Genomic DNA, 24,774 nt, shown 5'->3' on the forward strand with positions numbered 1-24,774 from the left:
GCAGCTGGAAACTTTGAGTTGTCCTTTCCTAATGGAGTCACGTGTATACTATTTAATTTTCCCAGCAATGGCTTGTGATAACCTGTGAAAACCTTTCCCAACCAAGGAAGCTCACCTGCATCGTTGTCCAGGATTTCTTACTGGGGGAAGATCAAGATTCCAGATATAGGGAGACGTGCTCAAAGTGGGAATTAAGGAGGCCTCAGGCTGAAATATGTAAGAAATTCCTACTGGAACAACTTTCTAGTGCAAGGAAGCTCAGCTGTCATTCAGCAAAGCAAATCAGATGTTAGATCATTTAGTGATAGCCCCCATTCCAAAATTTGAATACAATTTGGAAAATGTATTATATGAATTTTATTTCTATTTCAACTCACACAAGCAAACTTAAAACAGTATTTTATCTTAAGTTTTATACTATGAAGATGTACAGATGTCCGAACTTAAAAATTTAAGATATTCCAAGAATGGATGACCAAACTTCAGTGACCTCAAAGTCTCTCTAGATCACACCCTTTAAGATGTATTCTTTTCTGTGTCATCATTCCAATCCTCAACTTTCATTTACTCCACCGTGCTTTTCTTTTACAACAGGCCTCATTAGTCAAGACTTGATAATCTGTTTCTCAAACAGCTTAGTGACAATATAGCTACGATTTTCCATTTCTGCCAAACCCTCTCACTCTAAGCATCATGAATGAGATTTTATGGGCTTTTATTCCATAGAGTTATTGCTTTTTCTTACAAGAACTTTCACCTTAATTGCTGAGCATGGGGAACTTAGTTAACAGAAATATAGGAATAGCATTTTTTTAACAATACTTATTAGCAATATTTTCTTTGAAATACAAAAAATTCTATTTATTTACTAGAAGCGAGTAAGTAAGCGAGTAAGTAACTAACTACCTTGCATACATAATATGATTTATTTCTCAAAATTTTATTCCTTATAATACCTTCAATGTTCATATAAAATTATAAATTAAGGATGGCTGAATGACTTGCTTAGAATCAAACAGCTATTAAATCAACAAAATTGAGATGGAATCCCCAGTTTTTTCATTTGTCACTAGAGAATCAGGTGAACATGTGGAACTGACAAGTTGCATTCCCTAAGAATCAACATTATTCAATGACTCTCTGTACCTCCTCATATGTGGATCCCTGAAATCTAAGTTGGTGGTAACTGAAGGAGTAATAATGCTAATCATTATATATTTTTAAATTAAACCTGTTAAAACTCCTCTCACTCTTACCTTCTTCATTGTCTATTTAAGTGATTTTTGGAGATGCTTTAGACTATATTCGACTTGTAAGGAAGGTTTTCATGGCTCAACTGGTGCTGGATAGTAAGAAATGCAGTGAGAACAAAAGGTTAAGATTTTATTTATTTATATTTTTGCTTTTTGGGTCACACCCGGCATTGCACAGGGGTTACTCCTGGCTCTGCACTCAGAAATTACTCCTGGTGGTGTTTGGGGGACCATATGGAATGCTGGGAATCAAACCTGGGTTGACTGCATGCAAGGCAAATGCCCTACCCACTGTGCTATCGCTCCAGCCCCAGATTTTTTTCGTCTGAACATAAGGAAACATGAGATTTTTCTTTAATATTTCTAGGTGGTCACATTGCAACATGATATGAATCTCATGAGCTTCATCTCACATTGAGCTTTGCTCTAGAAGAAAGAAGAAGAAATCTAGAGTAAAGATCAAGACTCAAAGTAAGATGGCATTATCAAAAATTTGGGTACAAAAAAAAATTTGGGTACAAATGTAATGGCTACTTCTTATCCTGATTCACTGCCAAGGAAGTTGTCAGCAGACAGATTATGTCAACCCTCAAGGAGGTCACTAAACTGATAAAGTTAAGGGCTGTTTAATGTTCCAATAGAAGAATAAAGTTTTAGTATCTCTTACTGGCTTTTCTTTTTGCCAAGCAAGTCAATGGAGACATATTTTATCATCATAATAACTTTGCTGTTGTAATGTGGATGTCTTCATAATAGGGTTCTGTGTCCCTGAGAATATTCTCACACTTTCTGGTCATCTTTCAATTTTTGATTTCCCATTCTAGGCTGAAGTGGGGTATGTCAAGGGGGACGAGGGACTCAGACATCAGCCCTGAGGATGACCTACGCTTAAAAGTCTAATTTACAATACTGTGTTCTTCTAACATAAATTAGACTGTTCCAGTGATAGAACTAGTTATATTCCCTTTTCAAATATGTTTTCCCAGCTAATGATCCTGCATGGCTTAAAATTATACTGACAGAAAAACAACTGCAGTGGCTTTTAAACTAATGATACAATCCATGGATAATTTCCTCTAAATAGCTCAGAGATGTGAATGAATGAATCATATATCATTGCAGGAAGCAATTTCCCTCAATGAATTCTACCTGATGGAATCTCAATGCATTTCAGATTGGGTAAAAGCTTTCAATTGAAATAAGACTCTAAAACTGGCTCTGGAGCAAAACCTAAACCCTGAGGGGAGGCAGCTGTGAGTATTTATTTAGAACTTTCCACTTTCCAGGAGTTCTTTTGTTACAAATCTCTATTTTCTGTGCACAGCAACTTCCTTTTTGTAGGACTCAAACAACAAATACAGCATTGGACAATTCTTGCCCAGTATTTTCCTTCTTTCTGTGGGTTGGCTTTCTTAATGGGTCACCATCCTACAGAGTCTTCACCATCTTCTGCCAAGGATTTCTTTCTTTCTGGTATGCTCTCTGTCACAAACATACAGATCTTCACCAGGAAGCTAAGTGAGCATTTTAACAAACCAAAAGGCAGCTCTAGAAGGTTGTAGCAGAAAGTAAAGACAGGCACACAGTTCAGCCAGACAGATTTAAAAATAATGAAAATCTTCGCCCTTTGCTTCTAGTTATGTTATGCCAATACGTGTGTGTGTGTGTGTGTGTGTGTGTGTGTGTGTTTGAAATCTTTCTTTCCAACTTAAGGCAGATCTTGAATAGGCAATTCTATTTATACTCTCTCTCTCTCTCCCTCTCTCTAACCCAAGTGTTGGTATTGTCTTGTTTCTAGGTATTTTCTAGGAGAGAAATAATCAAAATACTTTTGTGAAAATTTGAAACTCAAGGACTACAAATGAACTATACATAGTCAGGCACCCAGTCTGCTTGGATTCAGATTCTGGTCTGTCTTAAAATGCTTGTTTACATTCTGATGACAAAGGTGTAGGTGACTTCATGCTGCTGTCATTGTGATGGTCATGCTGTCTTTACAGACATCACAGGCACTTTCTGGACAAAGAGGGTGCTTGAGGGTTGAGGGTGTTAATAATTAATGTTGACAGTGAAGACCGCTTTGCTATATACAGACTTATGATGGATAAAAGGAATTGTAAATGACACAGTTGCTTTTAACCTTATGACTCATTGGTTTAGAGGAAATTTGGAGCACATTATAAACTCAGTTTATAATAACATTCTTCAACCTTTCCATGCCTGAACACTAGCACCTGCTCTGCAACAGGATCCATGGATTAGCAATTGTAACCAACATGGTAAACCAGTGTTTTTCAATCTTTCTACATCTGTGGACTGGCACTGGTCCATGAACTTGTGGTTAAATACTACTGGTCTATATAACATGGATATAGCTTTTTTTTCAATGTATAGTGAAAAAGCTATACACTGGTCTCTTCTCTGACATTTAGCTGGTTAGATGATGTTTGATGACCTCCTAATTGATCAAAAAGGGATAACACATTCTAAAATGACCCAGTTGATTGTTGTAAGGATGCACAAATGAAGAATGCAAGTATTGTTGATTCACACAAATACTTAAGCACCATTACTGAGATTATGCTGTAGTGCTCTTTGGATCTCAGATAAGACATAGAAATCATTCCATGATCTAGTAAAGAAAAGACTGATGGGCACCTGCTTAAAAATTAACTTGTAAGGAGATAAAGGAAAAAGTTCTTTAAATAACCAGTATCTTCATAGACACTTATTTGACAGTTACTGTATCCCAGGCATTTCCTGATGTTCGTGATAATAATTCTCAGTTACCATTTATTATAAGCTTATTATGTGCCAGACCCCACAGCAAGAAATGCAATAGGTATAATCACTGAGTGAAGCTAGCATTATTATTACCATTTTACAAATGATGACATAAAGTTTCAAATAAGTTACTGTCCTAAGGTAATTCAGCTAACGAGAAGCGAAGAAAAAGTAAAAAAAGCATGGGACCTGAGGTCAGCAATCGCCTCTGTTGCATCCCGCTTGATTTTCTGCTCTGATAGCATTGTTCTAGGTGGACAGGTACATTTCTATATAAAATGGTCATAATAGCATCAGAGTTCCTACTGGTATACTGTTGTTGATGTGTCAGGTCAGGGCAGGGCTAGACATTTGGTTCTCTGAAATTGCATGGCTTGTGATGGAGCTAGCCCCTGTAACACAATTCAACATAAGATCAACATCAGATTTCATAAAATACCCCCTCCCTTATTGTAAGAAACAGATGATAAAGTAACTAAATCCAGAAACTAAAGACAAAAAATGATGATGACTTGAGTAAATCTTAGAGATCCAAATAGGAGGACGTGAAGTCTAGTGACAAGTGCCTTGGGAAAACAGGTGTTGCACTGTCAGTGTGGAGATTCAAGTCACTCCTTGAGCCATCTTGAGAGTGGGAACTACTCAGAGTAACTCACAGTCACGACTTACACTATGAGTCTGCCCTGCCAGCTAGATACTCTTAGAGGTAGTCAGAGACATATTGGCGATACCTATCCCAGACATAGATAAAAATACGTTAGAAAGTAAGTAGCATCTGATCCTATGGCTCTGTGTGGGTATCCTGAACTCTGAAGAGTTTTCTATTCCAGAGAAGCTCATCAACACTAGTAATCAGGCCTAAAGGAAACAATAGATGGTAAAATGAAGGACATTCTTCCAATGTGAGTGATAAAATGCCAGAGTTTTTGTGGTCAAACATGGTCCAGGCCCAGAAAAGAGGAACCTTAGATTACTTTCCCCTACAGTTGAAAATCAACTGTCACTGTCACTGTCATCCTCATCAATTTGCTCATCGATCTGCTCAAGTGGGTACCAGTAACGTCTCCATTTTTGAGACTTGTTGTTATTGTTTTTGGCATATTGAATATGTCACGGGTAGCTTGCCAGGCTTTGCCATTTGGGCAAGATACTCTCGGTATCTTGCCAGGCTCTCTGAGAGGGGTGGAGGAATCGAACACAAGTTGTCCATGTGCAAGGCGAATGCCCACTAAGTCAGCCAAATTGTACCTAGTGCTTCACTCAATTGTGTATTTTCCAGGAAACAGAAAGTGTTTTATTTTAAACTTGATGTTCTTCGTGTTTAAACCTAATCACTGTAACAGACTTCCAAGCTATGATGTATAAATGTATACATTAACACATGTGCATAGTATTAAAACATTTAGAATAATTATGTAAATAGTAAATATTATGTAAATATTAAAATATTTAGGATTATATTAATAATGTTTAGTTATACTTTTGGTTCCAGATGTCTAATAGGTATTTGATGCAAAAGTAGTACTATTTCTATATAAACTACTTCTGATCTTTAATTTGTGGAACATGTTATTTAATTATAATAGACCTGTTTGAAACTATGAATCAAGTAACATATACTTATTTACCAGTTTATTGTTTATTGCTGTCATTATTATCATACAGGTTGTAAAAGATGTTGCAAGGAATTCCCTCCTTGGGTATAACGGAATAATGCTTCTTCCTCATTTTTTTAGTGTTATTCTACGACTAGTAACACTCACCATCCAGTCTCCCACAAATAATTGTCACCAGGATAAGAATCTTCGTATAAAATATCTCTTTGCTTTTTTTGTGAAACAAAGCTCAGGATCTAGCCTGAACCAATGTGTTCTTATAGAAAGTACTCTAGGGGAAAAACAGCTTCAAAGTACTCTTCAAACACAAGGCATTAGAATGACCGATGACTATAGTGTCCATCATTGTTATACTTCTATGAAAGAACTGAGATGCTTATATTGAAAAAGAAGCCAAACACAGTCCGAAATCACCTTCTGAGCACAATTTCAGCCATTGTAAAAAGTGTTTGAAATAGCCCAGGTCTGAGCTGGAGTGCTTGCCAAGATAATAGATTGCACAGCATTTTGGAAATCAAGGCCAGGAAGTCAATGTGGATTTATATCCTGTGTTCCCATGGAGCTGTGTTTGCTTCACTCCTATGATCTACTGTTTCTAGTCACATGGCTGGGAGATATGTTCTGTGTGTACCTTTGCCTCAAGCTGCATTTTCCTATCAGCCAGATTCCTTCACTGTGAAATGCTTATACAGTTGTTTAGATTTCCATGTGAGTGCCTTCAGTTGAATTAGTCTACAAACTGAGTTCACTGACTACATCTTCCTTTTTCTTTGAACTCTAGAAGGGTAATAACAAGAAGTTGCTTATACATATTTATTGGATGGAAAAATATTTATTTTTTTATTGAATGGATGAATATTTAAGTGGAGGGTGGGCAAATAAATCCTCAACACTTTTTTTTTAGATTAAATAATGAAAAATTAAAAAAATATTGGTCACACAAAGGCATAAAGACTAATATGATGAACAATTGTGAACCCACCATCTTGATTTTATTGTAAAAGTTTCATGCTTCTCCTTTTTCTTATCCTCCTTTCTCCTTTTCAGGGAGGTTATAAATTTGGTGCTCAGCATTTCTATCTTTACTATTCACATTTTTGTCTTTTGCCATTTATATCTTTATTACACACACATGAATTTCTCACATATACAGTATTGTTTTTGTCTGTTATGAACATTTATAAGCTATTGTTATATTGCATTATTATGAAATTTGCATTTTTATTAAGAGCATGTTTGTATTATAAATGCATGATAATACATATCATTCTCGGTGAGAAATTTTCTCTGGATAACATTTCATTGCATGAGTAAGTCATTTTATCTGTTCTCGTATGACTAGAAGTACAGTGTTGCTAGACTAGCCTTGTCCACACCTCCAGGTATATCTGTGTGCAGGATTCTGTATGGCATGTACCAATGAGCAAAATTGCTGGATGACAGAAAAAGCATGACCTCAACTTACCATGGGTGCTAGATGATGACTCAAAGTCATTGTACCAATTTATACTATCACGAATTTGAATTATAATTTCTTAACGCTGGGATTGTCTCCTGATATTTAACTTTTTTTTTTTTTGCCACATCCAGTGGTACTCAGGCATTCTTCCTGGTTCTACACTTATGAATTACTCCTGGCAGTGCTTGGGGAACCATATGAGAAGCCAGGGATCAAACCAGGTTGACTGCTTGCAAGGCAAGCACCCTACTTGCTGTACTATCCCTCTGGTCCAAGGTCTTGCTTCTTTAGATGTTGACTTACGGAAATCATATGTGCTTTGTGAATTGAAGTTATACCTCTGTCTGATGTATTGTAATTTTTCCCTTCCAATCAACTATCTATAGCCTATTCATTAAACATGTGGGCTACAACAAAGAATATTGCCTTTAATGAAAAAATTAGAGGCAACATTTATTTAAATGTTATCTGCATTAACAATACTGCCTGTGATCCCTTATATATCTTTCTGCTTTCTCCAAGTTTTGACCCCTTTGTATCCCATCCATTACATTATTCATAAGTTTCAAGATCTCATAAATAAAGAGCAGGATTTGAAAAATAATGTGTAAAGTATTTACTACACAGAGCTATTTTGATGAAAATAACCAATTAGATAGCACTTCAGGGATCTTTGCCCTCTCCCTGAACAATTTTTTTGGACGTAATAAGAGGTACTTTGAATCAGTTAAATATTTGAAGACTTAAAACCTTGATATCCTGTCCTAGATTCTGGTCACATTTAACACATTGACTTTATATGTCCAGTTTTAATGTACCTTGAATTACAATAGTCCCTGGATGTTCTGATTAATTGGGGGTTTTATAGTGTGTGGCATGGTAGAGAGAACTTAAAATTTAAATCAAAGAGTCAGATACATCAGTCTCATTTCCAGTTTTCCTGTGTATGTGTGGACTTGACTAAGTTATATCAGCTCTCTAAGCCTTGTCCCATGTTTGTAAAACAGGAGGGAAAGGTTTTTCTAGTGTTTGTGGTAATATATGAAATCATTTGGCAGTGACTGGTACATATAGAGCTCTCAACAGATGGTAACTGACTCCTTGCTCCAATTTTAGTGGGGGGGGGGTGTTAGCATTCTTCATTCTAGCATCTGTCTCACTGATATACTTGGTATTGGATTGACAAAAATAGTCTTTCAAAGTAGATGGTAAAGACAATTTCTCACATTTAGAAAAATGGAAGCAAAATTAAAGGAAACAATGAAACTTGTTTTAAAACACCTCCTTTTTGCAGTAATTTATGTACACGTATGACATAAACAGACATTCATCTTCTGTGGAAAACCGGGGCCTCAGAATCAAGCTCATCCAACCTGCCTGATTGAAGTGACAAACTCCGTTTCATTTCTGCCAAAAAGATCAGATCTAAGTTCTACATTAGAACTTTTTAACCTAACTCATTTATCTCCAATGATTGAGAGAACATTATAGCATGCATTGAATACAGGCTAATTTTTGTATACAAATTTTAGTAAGCACTTTACAGTTGGTAATATTAGCAAAAGTAAATGTGGAATTAGGGAAATGTTATCATTAGTTGGTAATTAATTTACTTGGAACATAAAACATAGACATTAAAAGAGGGAGATCAAAGAGGACACTAAGAGTTTTACTGGATCAAGTGAAAATTTTGACTTTGTTGGTGAGGAATGATGATGCCCTGGTGGAAACAGATTTTTATATATCTACACAGCCATTTTAAAAATGGGAAGAAAATAAATTTGTGAGAAAAGCCTTATCTGGATAGATTCTCACAGATAACTCTTTGTGTTGTCTAAAGTTGGCTTGGAATCCCTTTCAACCACCAACAGGTGACACATTCACGTCCAGGTTTGGGAAGCATTAGATTAGACAGTCTGTTAAGTTGTCTTACAGCTCTAGATGACCTCCCCATCCACTTTGCAACACTGTGGTGTTCTATGTGGCATAGAGAAAGAGAAAAGGAAAGAGAAAAAACTCTATCTGAGGGCCTGGAGTGATAGCACAGCGGGTAGGGCATTTGCATGCAGTCGACCTGAATTCAATTCCCAGCATCCCATATGGTCCCCTGAGCACAGCCAGGAGTAATTCCTGAGTTCGTGAGCCAGGAGTAACCCCTGTGCAATGCCAGATGTGATTCGAAAAGCAAAAAAACAAAAAAAAACCCAAACCTCTATTAGGACCCTTCTGCTCTCTTAGACCATAGGTTGGTTGGCCATAAAAATCTGGTAAACATATCCTTTTATTTCTTTTTAAAAAATTTGCTTGTTACTTAATGTGTAATTTATCATAATAAAGTTGTGACACCATATTATTACCCTGTATGTTTCTATATGATTAACAATTATGATAAAACTGCTAAGTTATTTAACTATCATCATCACCATTATTATAATCATAATCATCATTATTTTCTCTTGCTGGGGACCCCAGACAGTGGTGTAGCTAGGACTGCCTCCAGTATGCAGACCATACTAGGGATTAAGTTAGTGGTCTCATACATGCTCCAGGCACTTTCCATGCCACTCAGGAATCTTCTTGTACCCTTTCTTGGTAGGCATTCCTACTCTAGAACTTTCAGGATCTCTTCAGCATGGGAGTGAACTAGGCTTTGAATTTATCTTTCTACTTTCCTAGTCTTTGAACCATCTTCTAGGTCTCTGGGTCAAGTTATTTTTTTAAAATATTCTTTCTCCTATTGAACAAAATGTAGCATGTACAGTGTAAACATACATTTTAATGCATTACTGTAGGATAACATAGCCTCAGGTATTTTAGGTTTACTGGGTTATTCCTATCAGAGTGTTCCCGTTCCTCTGTGTTTATTTGTAACTTCTTTCTTTGTGTTCTGGTGGCTTATAAATATTGTTTTTCTCTTCTCCTTGAGTCCTTTGCATAGTTTATTCAGAGCCATGTCCTCTTGTGTGGGCCCAGGAAGACAGTAGTAAATGCTATGCTTTTGTAACCTGGGAGTCATTTGACTCTACATGATATTTTCCTCCTGGACATCTGTCTCTCGACCTAAGCCTCAGCTGCCCTTATTCCCTAGCACCCCCCAAATCAGGGTCCCGACGAGGGACAGGATGGACCCAGGGCAAGCGGTGAGTTATGTGCTACCATGGTATCGAGATGGGCCTGGCCAAAGTGCCTAATGCTTAACTATAAGTTAAGAGCTTGGTCATGGACAAATGCTATCATGATCCAAAAAATAATAACTAGATTTGAACCCTGCTAGGGTTAGGAATGATTAATCTGGCCTGAGTGCTATAGTCTGAGTCTGTGGCAAGATGTTGCCAGGAGAGCTGCCCTACAAGCCTCAATGTATCTCTTACTGTGCCCATACAAAAATAACTAGTATTAAGATGTTGATGGAGTTTTTGTACTGAGGAAAAGAGAAAAACACCTTAAGAGGTATTTGCCTGTGGGCAGTCAGGAAGGGCTTTCTTATGTTGATTTTGCTACCAGGCTGTGTGTAGTCTAGAGAGCAAGGTGGAGAGAGACAAATAGGGAGAGAGACTAGTGAAGAGAGGAAGAGAATCTAGAGAGCTGGGATGGAGGAATGAGGGGCTAGGAGAGACAGGAGGAGACTGGAATGAGGAGCAGTGTGAGATTAGAATGGGGGGCTCAGAGAGACTGGAACAGGCGCATGGAGAGAATGAAATAAACGGCAACTGATCAATCAACCGGCTTAGCCCTCGCTTCCTCTTTTGTCTGCCCCATGGCCTGGGTCGCCTGGCTGTGTGAGCTGCCTGTGACCACCCCCCCCAAAAAAAAACCCTAGAGTGGCTGACTGAGAGTCGCTGGGGTGCTCTCCGGGCCACGCCCCCTGCCAGATGTTTTACACATTACCTCCACAAATGCACCAGAAAATGCATAAAGCTCTTCTTTTTGTATGCCTTTGTGAGTAAAACATAACACCATTAAAAATAGCACACAAATTTCATCTTTGTGTTTGGCTAATAGATAGGGTTTTGTTTCAATTAATGCATGTCTGGGAGGTTTGCCTGAATTTAATCCTATTTTGAGTCTCATAATGAGGCATCACTCCTGGAGCTGGTGAGCATTTACTCTGGTCTCTTATCTCAAATTCTCCGGAAGAAAACTAGACAGCCCTGCTCCTTGGCAAGTGATGTGCTGAGACAAGAACTTCATTCCTTTCTGAGGAGCCTAATATAGAAAAAGAGGTGGTACCCATCAATCCTTTTAGCTCACTGTTTTCAAATAGGGAGGCAATTTAGACAGACAGGGGCTTTGGTAATTAACACCAGTTTGATTTTTTTTTAAGACACAAAAATTACTTGATTTTGAAGGGTGTGAGCTTGGCTATTTTTTTTCTTTTTGGGTCACACCCGATGATGCAGAGAGGTCACTCCTGGCTCTGCACTCAGGAATTACCCCTGGCGGTGCTCAGGGGACCATATGGAATGCTGGGAATCGAACCTGGGTTGGCCGAGTGCAAGGCAAACTCCCTACCCGCTGTGCTATCACTCCAGCCCCAGGTTGGCTATTTTTTAAATCTGTTTACTTCTTCACAAATTTCTCTAATCTGGATTTTTCCTTAACTTTCCTCACTAGGCTTCATCTGTTTACTTCTTCACAAATTTCTCTAATCTGGATTTTTCCTTAACTTTCCTCACTAGGCTTCTTCAGGTAACTGAAGAGTATAATCAGAGAATTACACCACGGGAGGTGCCATTACAATTTCCTGTAGGGAAAGGGTTTGAGACCTTCCAGAGTAAGTATCTTGTTACACATCTAAAGTATTCCCTTAAATAACACACTCTATGGCAAAGGGATGCAAATCTTCCCTTGTGCTTCCCAAGGATGAAGCTAAGATATGTTGAATACTTTCTAATGACCAACCACAGTCCTTGAGCTTATTTTCCTTCCATTTTACCATATAATCCAGAAAGTACTCTTGTATTTCTATCATTGCACAGAGGAAAAGGAAGCTGGATATCACCAGAGAACTTTCTCATGTTTAAATACAGGTGACAAGCTTCACAGGCTTGAGAGGGCAGTTTGATTCCTGGAATTATGATTCATCACTAAGTTAATTTGCAAGTGCGTTGGAAACTGTCCTATTCTGAAAAGCTTAGGTTAACGAATTTAACCCTAAGAGATGTAGAATGGAAGAAAAACATATTCTCAGGTCATAGACACATTCCTGGTTGCTATGGAGACAAGACCAAGAGTATAATATTGAAGTGTGGTCAATGGCAGGTAGAGCTAAGGCTTTCCAAATTGTGTAAAGTTACACTCAGTTCTTTATTCCTCTTCTGCACAGCTATAAATTGGACAATGCTGAGGCAGCACCCAGAGCTTCACTGAAACAACCCCCAATGCTTTGATTTCACCCAGTCTCTTTATCATCCAGAGATATTTTTCCAGATTTTACACTGATGTATCTCTTCAGGGAAGTATACTTGCCAGTCAGATGTCATCGATTTTCATTGGTGGCTTCAAGAAGCCAGAAGAGTTTCATGAGGCCCCTTGCAAGTGGTTCTGTGCTTGCTGAGCTTAATGAGGTTGCCACTAGAACAAAAAAATCTTTAAACTTCATAAAATGATAAAAATGAAATGACTTTTAATATAGTGAGACAGAGATGGTAAGTCAAACCCAGCATGTTACAAAACATTTTTTTGTTTGTTTGTTTGTATTTTGGGTCACATCCAGCGATGCTCAGGGGTTACTTCTGGTGCTGCACTCAGGAATTACAGGCTTGGCGGTGCTCGCTCGGGGGACCGTATTGGATGCTGGAGATTGAACCCAGGTCAACCACGTGCAAAGGAAATACCTTCCCCGCTGTACTATTGCTCCAGTGCCGCAAAACAATTTTATGCTTTGAAAGACACAGCTTTCCCCCCAGATCTTTATTCAGCAACGTCACAGGCTCACAGAGCAGTTTCAGACAGACTGTTGATTCGCGCTGCCAAAATCGGAACTCTGAGTTTCCCTAACTTGACCGACCTAGTGACATGTCCCCCACAGAGTGACTGAGCATGTTAACAATTACTTTTCCACTCTGCCATCTTCTCTACAGGCCACCTCCACATCTCCTGAACCTCTGTTTATTCTCCCACGCCCCCACTCCCTGCACCCCAGATGAGGTTAAACCTCTGATTGACACCCTAAGAACCTTTTATGATCAGGGATCGAATCCGGGTCATCCTTGGTGCTAGGCAAGCACATACCTATTGTCTGATCTCTCTGGATCCTGCTATTTTCCAACATAAACTTATATTCCTTTTTTTTAAGGAAAAATATGCTTTTATATGTTTACAGATCTATTCAGCTTTTAAAATTTTTGAAATTCATTTTCTTTTACTCTTACTAAATTATGTATTTAGGATATGCTTAATGTTTTACAATGCTTTATCATAGATTCACACTTAATTTTTAAAATGTATATACTTATAAAAAGAGAAAGATACAATTAAAATTGTTTTCAACTTAATTTTTAAAATGTATATACTTATAAAAAGAGAAAGATACAATTAAAATTGTTTTCAACTTATCATTCAAATTTTGTAGAACATCAGGAGTTTAGCTTTAATTATCTATGTGTATATAGGTGTTACCATCTCCACAATGAATTAAATAAACCTCTCCAATATGTGAGATATAAACCCCTTAAGAGAACAAAGAATAGGCATTGTAACTGGATATTTTATCTACAGAATTGAGCTCACATGGGATTATGGGGGTTGGGAGTGAGGCTGAGAGGGGCCCTTGGGACACTAGTAGGGGGGAAATGATCATCCTGGTGATGGGTTGGTGTTGGAATGATGTATGCATGAAAGTAGAATTAACAGTGTTGTAAATTCTGGTACTTCAATAAAATTGTAAAAAGGAGTGACTTTTCCTGAACATACACTATATAAAGAAGTTTGATTGGTGACAGTGTGTGCAAAACATTTCTTCCATTCTCAGCTGATGCATTCATGCCAGTGCCAATTTCTGTTTCACCATAAAACACAAAAATCTCTCTGGAATGGCTTTTAAAGGAGGTAGTGCTCTGAAACTTACTTGTTACAAATAGTAAATCTATTCTTTCAACAATCCCTTGGGTTTATGTAATTGACTGACACACCCTAAGTGGTGTATCTCCTACATTTAGTAAGAAGACATATATATATATATATGTAAATTTTTTTATTGAATCACCATGTGAAATGTTACAAAGCTTTCAGGCTTAAGTCTCAATCATAACATGATCAAACAGCCATCCCTTCACCAGTGCACATGTTCCACCACCAAGAACCCCAGTATACTTCCCCTCCCACCCCTCCTGTGTGGCTGATGATTTTCACTTTACTTTAATTACATTCAATATTTCAACAGGAAACTCACTATTATTATTTGGAATTTTTCCCCAACAATCAGACCCGCCGAAAAGGCAGTATTTGATAATTTGCTTTCCATTGCTGAGAATGAAGAGCATATGAGGCATTTCTGTTGTGGCCGTGCAGTTTTGGATTTCTGATATTTAGTAACCAAGTCCAGAAAAATTTCTGCCAGAAATTGCATCATTGCAAGCTCATACCTCTCTTTACTGGGCCTTATAAGATGGTGGTTGCCATGCCGCCGTTGGGGAAAGGAAAAGCCTAGAGAGAAAAACCTTTCCCCTCCCGGGGCGGCATGAGGCCATAGCTTAGTTCACAGTCTAGAGGCATTTCTGTGAGAAGCTGCTGGTGCCGAAAGTAGTTAGTTAGCCTCCAGGATCATGGGTGTTCAGCATTGGAGGGGCCGCTTGTGTGCGACCGCTCGGGTCACATCTGGGTGGAGAGCGGCGTTGGTAACGAAGACTTGTATTTTTAATATATAAAAATTATGCAGTGTGAGCAGCATGTTTATGAACAAGTGTGCTGTTATCTATAATTCTCTGTTTTTTCATACATAAAATGTGAATACAAGGATTTACGTGTGTGAGAATCAAATAAGATACTAATGGTGGGACTCATAGGCAAGCACTTAATTGATAGATGTTGCCAGAAGTCAGTGAAGTAAAGGTGGTTTTATACCTATGACAGATTAGTTGAGCGGTCATGGTTGCTCTATGCTTCAGTTTTCTCATTTGTAAAACGGGGTTAATCATACAACTCATGATTTTAATCTCCGTAGTGAGTATGTGAAGCACCTAGGATAGCGCCTGCTGTGTGGTGACCATTCATTTGTTTCATTGTTCTTGACATCATTGCAGTGAAAATGCTTTCCTTGTCAAGGAGCTTCAGCCCACAAACTCAAGTCTTTGCAGTAATAAGATCTTTCCTTGAAGATTTAAAGACATATGGTTATTTACATATATAAGAAAACTGTCGCCCACATGAAAGTTAACAATATCTTTCTAAAACTTTTCAATGCTACTGCTGAGTTTTGCCTCTTCATCACCAGGATTGCCGGTGTCACCCCTTTCTCTCAGAGACCCTTTGTTGATGATGCTCGCTGATGTAATTGCACAAAACTCATGGACTGATAGGGACATTAGATTGTGGCATTAAATTCATTTGTCATATTAGCCTTTTAAAATATATATTAAAGTTCCTAAATTATTAACTATTTCCCAAGTGATATTTGATAGCAAAAGTAATATCTGTGCAGAGTATTAAATGCATTTAAAGAAAAGGGCTGAATAATTTGACAGTGTTAAAATTATGCTGTCAAGGATTACAATTTCTTGGAGTCATCTCCGTCCTGGTTTCAGCTGCACAAGCTGTCATGTTGAAATTTAGTTTTCTTCTCATTGCAATGTGGTTGCCAGCTAGAGAGGAGTTATAACTGCAGTGCCCACTTTTCAAAAGGATGTAAAAATCTATGGCATCTCTGACGCTGATAGTTATGAACACAATTAGGAAGCTGTCTTGGAAGAAAGAGATAAGAGACAAATAGGTTTTGTGGATTCTTGGGTGCTATTCAAGTATTTAAAAATACATAATAGCCAGTGGTTCATTTGTTGATGGGATAACATAAAAAAATCCCATCTTGCAAGAAATGGAAGTTTGGTTTCTTCTGTAGCTTTCTGCATTTTGTAATTTCATGCATTAAATTTAAAGCACGATTTATTCACCCATAAAGTTAATTCAAGACCTGTATGTGACTTCCCCTTACAACCTTAAAAATTTCATATCATCCATTCAAAACAGATAATGAGCTAATGCTTAGGACTAGGAGAGAGATTAGCCCTGGTAGCTCTCCTTTGATTTGCTACATGTACTGTAAGTCTTAGTGGTCAATCTGCATTTACACAGGGTCCTCTAATACTCATTATGGCTTACAGATTTTCAAGGATACTTGTTTAATGGTAGGTCCTGGGGGCCACATTTAGAGTTCCTTAGAAGAATATCAAAGAATGAATGCTTATATTTATGGAAACTTAGAGAATGAAACAGAGCTGTACTACCATGACAAGACAAAATTCTACCATTTGGTGTTAATGGAATAGAATTAGATGGAGTAGGGATTGCTGAGTCCTCAGAGAGTACCTCAGCCCAACTTTTAGTCTTGAAGCCCAGTGCCACCATTGAGAAGCCACATGACTTTAGCAGCTATAGAAGCTGATAGTAAGGACAATGAACCTCCTCAGGAAAGTGACATTTCAACTGAATTGTCAATTTATGTTTTTGTTTTTACAAATGCTGCTGCATGCATTATTTTTCATGTATAGCTTGGTTGCTTCTTTAAATTTACACATAATTTTTAGCTAGTATCACACCTTATAAATGATAGTGAATTAAACATACTTAAATTTCTCCTCAACTCATCTCTTTCCTTTATACTTTATGACTATGGTGGATTTCTAATGAATTTTTAATCATATTTGGCCTCCTTTGAGTTGATCCCAAAAAACCTTTATTTCTTCAAGGGTTTTTTATTTATCTTCTACTTCTCTGCAAGCACAGTTTGGGACTCTATAGTCTTTTCTGCTTTAGTCCCTTTTTTTGTTTGCTTGTTTTTTCTGCTTTTTGGATCACACCCGGCGATGCACAGGGGTTACTCCTGGCTCATACACACTCAGAAATTACTCCTGGCGGTGCTTGGGGGAACCATATGGGATGCTGGAGATCCAACCTGGGTGGGCCACGTGCAAGGCAAATGCCCTACGCGCTGCGCTATCGCACCAGCTCTGCTTTAGTCCCTTTTGGCTCCCTGTTCCATGTTTTTGTTTTAATGAGAAATTTATTATTATTATTTTTTAAATTCATGAAATATGGACTGGGGCAATAGCACAACGGGTAGGGCATTTGCCTTGTACGTAGCTGACCTGGGTTCAATTCCTCCATTCCTGTTGGAGAGCCCAGCAAGCTACTGAGAGTATCCTGCCCGCCCAGCAGAGCCTTGCAAGTTACCCATGGTGTATTCAATATGCCAAAAACAGTAACAACAAGTTTCACAAATGGAGACATTACTGGTGCCCACTTGAGCAAATCGATGAACAAGTGCTACATGAAATATGATTGTTAAAAATTGTATATCTGATTCATGGTTAATGTTTATTTGGTGATCAGAGTTTTGTCTTTGACCTTTTCCCTATTCCTATTCTTTTCCCCCTTTCTTTGGTACATTCATAAAAATAATTTATGAGTCTTCCTTAGAGTTGTTATTAGTAGAGGTTTTATGTGATAGAGAAACCAGGCAGCATGATGGGTTAGCTGGACTATCTATCCATGACTCACAGGGATTTCTTTTTTTTCTTTTTTTTTTTTTTTGATTTTTTTACAAAAGTGATTTTATTTTGAGAGCAATTCAAATTTGTGTTTATATCCATTTTGCAATCTCAAAACAATAGAGAAAATTATTTTCTTCCCATTGTTAGGATATGTAAGCATTACATGAGAATATGTGATACATATTGACAATAACCAATCAATAGAGATAGATAGATAGATAGATAGATAGATAGATAGACAGACAGACAGCACTGTAGCACTGTAGTCCTGTTGTTCATCGCTTTGCTCAAGCGGTCATCAATAACGTCTCCATGGTGAGACTTGTTACTGTTTTTTGTACATTGAATATGCCACGGGTAGCTTGCCAGGTTCTGCCTTACAGGCGCGATACTCTCATAGCTTGCCGGGTTCTTTGAGAGGAATAGAGGATTCAAACCGGGTCAGCCACGTGCAAGGCAAACACCCTCGTACCCACTGTGCTATTGCTCCAGTCCATATACAAATATATTTCCAAGTATAAACCAGGTTGCTTAGTTCTTCTATCTTAAGAATGTATGGTATCAGATTATCTCCCATTAATTTTTTTTTAATTTTTAAATTTATTTATTTTTAATTAGAGAATCACCGTGAGGGTACCGTTACAGATTTATACACTTTTGTGCTTATACTTCCCTCATACAAAGTTCGGGAACCCATCCCTTCACCAGTGCCCATTCTCCACCACCCGTGAACCAAGCGTCCCTCCCACCCTCCCCAATCCCATCTCCCCCCCACCCCACCCTGCCACCGTGGCAAGGCATTCCCTTCTGTTCTCTCTCTCTAATTAGCTCACAGGGATTTCTTATGATTGAGTGTGTGAGTAGAACTTGGCTTTGCTTGTATGGTTACCAAGAAAATAAAGATGAGCTGCTACAAGATACCACCTGGCCAGTTTGTCTTTTCTACTCCATCTCATCAAGAGAATCCTTCTCATGAATATTGTGCATCAGGATGAATCTTCATTTAACCTCCTGCCCTGCTCATTTTGCCCCATGTTGTAATCCAAGTATGACCCAGTTTGCATCCTAAAACTTTCTCTGAAATCTCAACAAATAATTTTGGGTTTTACCCTCAGAGTGTATCATTTTTGTCCAATGAATTTGGCTCTTCCAGTTTTATTTGTCTTGTGTAGCTGTACAATACCCTTTGCATTCCTTCTATTTGACCATAATATTTTTGCTATGTTTTTGTTCTTCTAATATTGTGGTTCAAAACATTTTTTGAATGTCTTTGCTCCTGTCAATGGTAGAGCTTGAATATCTTGATCTTGTCATCACTGTTTTGAGTTGTGAGGAAGGGGATGATACCATTAACAAACATTTATTACATTCCTATTATTGTTAAACCATTGGACATTCAAAAATAGATATAGGTCAGGTTCAGCTAGATGTTCCTTTACAGCATGCAGATTTTCTGAAAAACTGTGGAATTTCTTAAAAGTCATAAAGAGACATTTTAACTTTATCCAAATAGTCAGAGACTTTTATAGTCAGTTCTATTTTTTATTTGAGATTTTTATTGAAAGATTTTTATATAGGAAATTTATTTTTAGTCTTAAAAATGGATTATTTTTGTTTTAACAATAGAAGCAGCATTGTTTCATTCATACAGTGATGCTATGTCATGCCCACCCACCGCTATAGTGTAGTGTGATCTCACTCTCCCCCATCCTTGCCTTCCCTCAACATTCCCTTCCCCCACCATCCACCAATCTTTTCAGTCTTGAGTTGGAAAAGGAACCTGGGAGAATAGACTTTGCACAGGATTGGAGTCATGTTACCCACCTATCCCTATGACAGTTCAGATTCACAAACAAATGAGATTTTGGTTTGCTTGGTCACTTCTGTTAGTACTCAGGGAGACCCTGGGATTCTGAGAATTGTACCCAAGACTGCTACATACAAAGCACGTATTCCAGCCCTTTGAGTAATCTTCTGCTCATGAATAAATAGTAATTAAAAAAACTGACCATTTATCAGTGTGGAGCTTTATATTTTGGTCTCAGTTAAAAAAACAAACTTATTTTTTTAAAAAAAAATTAGGAATTAGATCAACTGCTAGTTTCCTGGATAATACCAATAACTCTCACATGAACAAATGGAAAGTAGTGTGTCCCACTTCTTAGGTGAATTTCCTCTTAATGTGTCATCTCAGAAAACACGTTTTGGTTATCTTTTTCCAGTTAAGACCTAAATATCATAATTTAATTTTATGAGTAAAGCAATTGCTATCAGCCCTTTGAGTATACTTGTTTAGGCCAAAGTTTACTTAGGAATATGTGATATCAAATGCTACTTAATACCAGAATCCTCAGATCTATATTTATTTATATTTTATTAAAATATTCTTAAATGTTCAAGGCAGCTTGAGAATAATATGTTCATCAATAAAATCAATATTGACACTTAGACTTTACCACAGATATGATTAGATCACTAAATCCATTCTTTTTTATTTATTGTTTTGTAGACCCTATAAATAACCCAATTAGTAATTGAATTTTGATTGAGCATCTTTTGTGTGACAGCTTTGCACTAGGTGACATGATGAATGAACTTGACCATGACAAACTCTTTTGCTTTTAGCCACAGGACTTAACAAGAATTTGACTTGAAATTTAAGTCTCTGCTATGTATAATTCCCAGTATGAGCTAACAAATGGCAGTAACATTTATTTTAGTAGTCATTAACATTTATGTAGTCTTTTCTAGGTGCTAGACTCTCCTTTAATTGCTTTCCATTTATTAATTCATTTGATAAAATAATTAAAAGTATCCAGATGTGATAAAATCTCAAACAAGGTTGTTTTGTTTGAATAGGTATATATGTGGGGGATATTTTGGGGGGGTAGAGAAAAATGGGGGACATTGGTGCTGGGAAATTACACTGGTGGAGGGATGAGTGTTGGAACATTGAATGACTGAAACCCAATCATAAACAGCTTTGTAATGCTCTATCTCACGATGATTAAAAAAATTAATATAGAAACATTAATATATACTAAAGATGAGTTGACTTTTCAGAAAAGAAATTTTTTTGGGGTGAATTCACTAAATTTTTAAAATTTATCTTAAATTATTTGTATTAAGGCACCGTGATTTATATATATATATATATTTATTTATTGATTGATCAGTTGCCTTTTATTCCATTCTCTCCACGTGCCTGTTCCAGTCTTTCTGAGCTCCCCATTCTAGTCTCACACTGCCCCTCATTCCTGTCTCTCCTAGCCCCTCATTCCTTGATCCCAGCTCTCAGGATTCTGCCACCTTCTTCACTAGTCTCTCCTCCCTTTTCTTGTCTCTCTGGGCCCAAGCTATATCCAGCAAAATCAAAATAACAAAGCCCTCCCTGACTGCCCACCAGGTTCAAAGGAAACACCATCTAGAGGTATTCCAAAGCCCTCCTGACTGACCACAGGCAAAATACCTCTTAAGGTGTTTTTCTCCTTTCCTCAGTCCAAAAACTCCATCAACATCTTAATACTAGTTATTTTTGTATGGGCACAGTAAGAAATACATTGAGGCTTGTAGGGCAGCTCTCTTGAGAACATCTTGCCACAGACTCAGACTATAGAGCTCAGGCCAGATTAATTATTCCTAACCCTAGCAGGGTCCAAATCTACTTATTACTTTTTGGATCATGACAGTATTTGTCCATGACCAAACTCTTAACTTATAGTTAAGCATTAGGCACTTTGTCTAGGCCTATCTCGATGCCATGGTAGCACATAACTCACCGCTTGCCCTGGGTCTGTCCTCATCGGGACCCTGCCTTTGGGGGTACTAGGAAGTAAGGGCAGCTGAGGCTTAGGTCAAGATAACAGATGCCCAGGAGGAAAATATCATTTAGAGTCAAATGACTCCCAGGTTACAAAAGCATAGCATTTACTACTGTCTTCCTGTGCCCACACAAGAGGACATGGCTCTGAATAAACTATGCAAAGGAGTCAAAGAGAAGAGAAAAGCAATATTTACAAGTCACCAGAACATAAAGAAAGAAGTTACAAATAAACACAGAGGAATGGAAACACTATGATGGGAACAACCCAATAAACCTAAACCACCTGAGGCTATGTTATCCTACATCTCCCCATTTTTCTTTTTATAAAAACACAAAATTTGAAAATGAGGAACAATTCCAAGTCACAATGAATTCCAAATCACAATACAGTCTTATTAGTTGTACTAAGATTTCAGTCCAACCCTGGACCCAGCGCAGTGCTTGTAGTAAAGTGTCCAATTGTCTTGTACTGTCCAGGGGTGATAAGAGTCACCAATGATGAGGGTCATTTAGTTCTGTTCTGAAGAAATGAAGTGTCTGAATCAAAACTGGAGAGTTGTTCCTGTAACAGCATCAGTAGTGGTTGCAGCAATGAGTCCCAGGGGAGCAGCTATTAGGAGTCCGATAAATTTCAGGAAGCACTGGATCAGTTGGGGAGCACTGGAACAGGAGCATCACAACTTCTGGCAGGAGAACTTGAGCAGTTGAATGCAGCCATTTTCTGGTCAGGTTCATCGGCAGTCATAGATGTGCAACCTAGCTTATGTTTGAGAAAAAAACACTGTTTTAAAGTTATCACAGGCTTTGGCAATTGGGGTTTGGTCTCCGTGCCTGTGAGTAGAAAGAGAAAGAGGGAAGCTCCAATACAAATGGATATCTTAGAGAGAAATGAGAAGGTGTTCCTGTTAAAAGTCATTCCTTTCTCCTTCAGGAACCTGTGAATTCCAAGGAAAGGGTAACAGTACAGTACTGTTAATTCAAAAATATGGAGGCCTGGTGTTGTCCAGTCCACAACCTGTAAAAGAGGGGTATAAGGAATGCTCTTAATGTGACCTCATGATATGTCATAGGAGCAAGAGACCTTTGCTTCAGGTCCTCTGATGCTGGCTCCTCTTCTTTCCTTGTGATTTCCAGATTAAATCAGTTCGTTGATGGCTTGGGGCTGGAATTTGAAGGGTTGTGAGATTCTGGTGGTCTGAGATCCAAATCAGGTGGATAAATTTGACTTCTGATGAGAAGTAACGGGATCCAAAGTTTCTCAGTGGTATTGCAGGGTCATATGAAAGCTCAATTTCTAGTGTTTGAAGGACTGTCCATATTGTTTTCCAGAAAGGCTGGACCAGTTGGCATTCCCACCAACAGTGAAGGAGCATCCCTTTTGTCCCCACATCCACGCCAGCACTGGTTGCTTTTGTTCTTTTGAATGTGCGCCAGTCTCTGTGGTCTGAGATGATATTCCATTGTTGTTTTGATTTGCATCTCCCTGATGACTAGCGATGTGGAACATTTTTTTCATGAAGGCAACATGATTTATAAAGTGCTCATAATAGTTATTTCAGGCATACAATATTTCAACACCAATCTTATCACCAGTGTCATCTCCACACCAATGTCCTCAGGTTTCCTCCCACCCCCAGTCTGCCCCCTTAGCAGGCACATAACAAATCTATTTGTATTGCTTGCTTATACAAAACCTAAAGGAATGGCAAATGGAACTAACAGAAAATATGTCAATAAGTCAATTTGTGATTATTGCTTACTATATTATTTTACCTTATATAAGTAAGAAATTCAAACCATCTACTGCTGGATAATAGAATGCCTATTCTCATTTACATTGATGTTTTCAACTTTGACATATAAACTCTATTGCATTAAATTTTATTTTGTACTTGGATTTTATTGTGGTAATTATCATGACTTCCCCACCATTAATAAAATTAAAAAAAATCTGTGCTAATGTATTTGTCCCCAAACTAAATGAAATAAAATAAAAGAAAATGAAATGACCAGAAACAATCTGCATTGGCAGGAATGTGGCAAAAATAGTAACTCCCATTATCCATGGCTGGTGGGAGTATTATCTGGTCCCAGCCCTATAGAATACAGTATGGAGGTTTCTCTGAAAAGTAGGAGAACTGCCATCTGACCCAGAAATTCCACTTCTTAGTATCTATCCTCAATGGTACAAAAACATTCATTCAAGTACATATGCACACCATTGTTCATTGTAGCACTTAGTACAATAGCTAGGATAAGGAATCAACCTAGCTGTCCAAGGATAGATGAATGGATAGTAAAGGTGTATATAGTTAACCATCTAAATGTTTGTGATATTCTTAGAGCATGATAAATCAGAAATAAACATAAATTAAAAATAAAATCAATTTTATGCGTCTTTGGGTCTAGTTTTAACATTTCTATTATCTGTTGGTTAGACTTGAGAGGTAAGCAGGTGTGTGGGATTAGCACAACTAATAGTTTAAGGTTTATTAGGTTTGACAATTTCACAACTATTGTGGCACAAAGTGTCTTTTCTACTCTTGAAATAGCATGGATTTTCTCGTAAATATTTTGTCACTAGTTCACACAAAATTTAAGTAGTTTACACAGAGAAAAAAAATGATAAAAACAGTAGTGTCAGTTCTGGAGAGGAAGAGAGATTAAAACTACTGCAGCTTATTCACTTTTTGCATGCAAATTTCAGGAAAAATCATTTGACCGTTCTAGTCATATGTAACACAGTTTGTGGCACCATGTGAAAAAACCCACATATCTTTTTAATCCAGTTCCCTGCACAGTTGTTTAGAGCCTCATTCTTGCGCACTAGGGTTTAAGATTTTTCTTTAGCAGTTTGTGACCTTAGTCTTTGCTACAATTTCTGTTCTTTAGATTTACCAACAGAGCAGTTGGACTATTTGAAGAATTCATGAGATTGTTATAATGATCAAATGAGATCATCCTTCAATGCCCTTGGCACAGTGCAAGGGACACAATGTGTTGCAGTTGATAAATGGGGACTACTATCAATGTTAGGATGGTTATTTTATCCTAGCTACTGCTATGACATCCGCTGTCTCTCTTTAGTCTAATATGCATCAATAACCTGTCTTTAAAATTCCTTGTATTTCCT

The sequence above is a fragment of the Sorex araneus genome, chromosome 11 (assembly GCF_027595985.1).
Source record: "Sorex araneus isolate mSorAra2 chromosome 11, mSorAra2.pri, whole genome shotgun sequence".
In the NCBI taxonomy this organism is placed as follows: domain Eukaryota; kingdom Metazoa; phylum Chordata; class Mammalia; order Eulipotyphla; family Soricidae; genus Sorex; species Sorex araneus.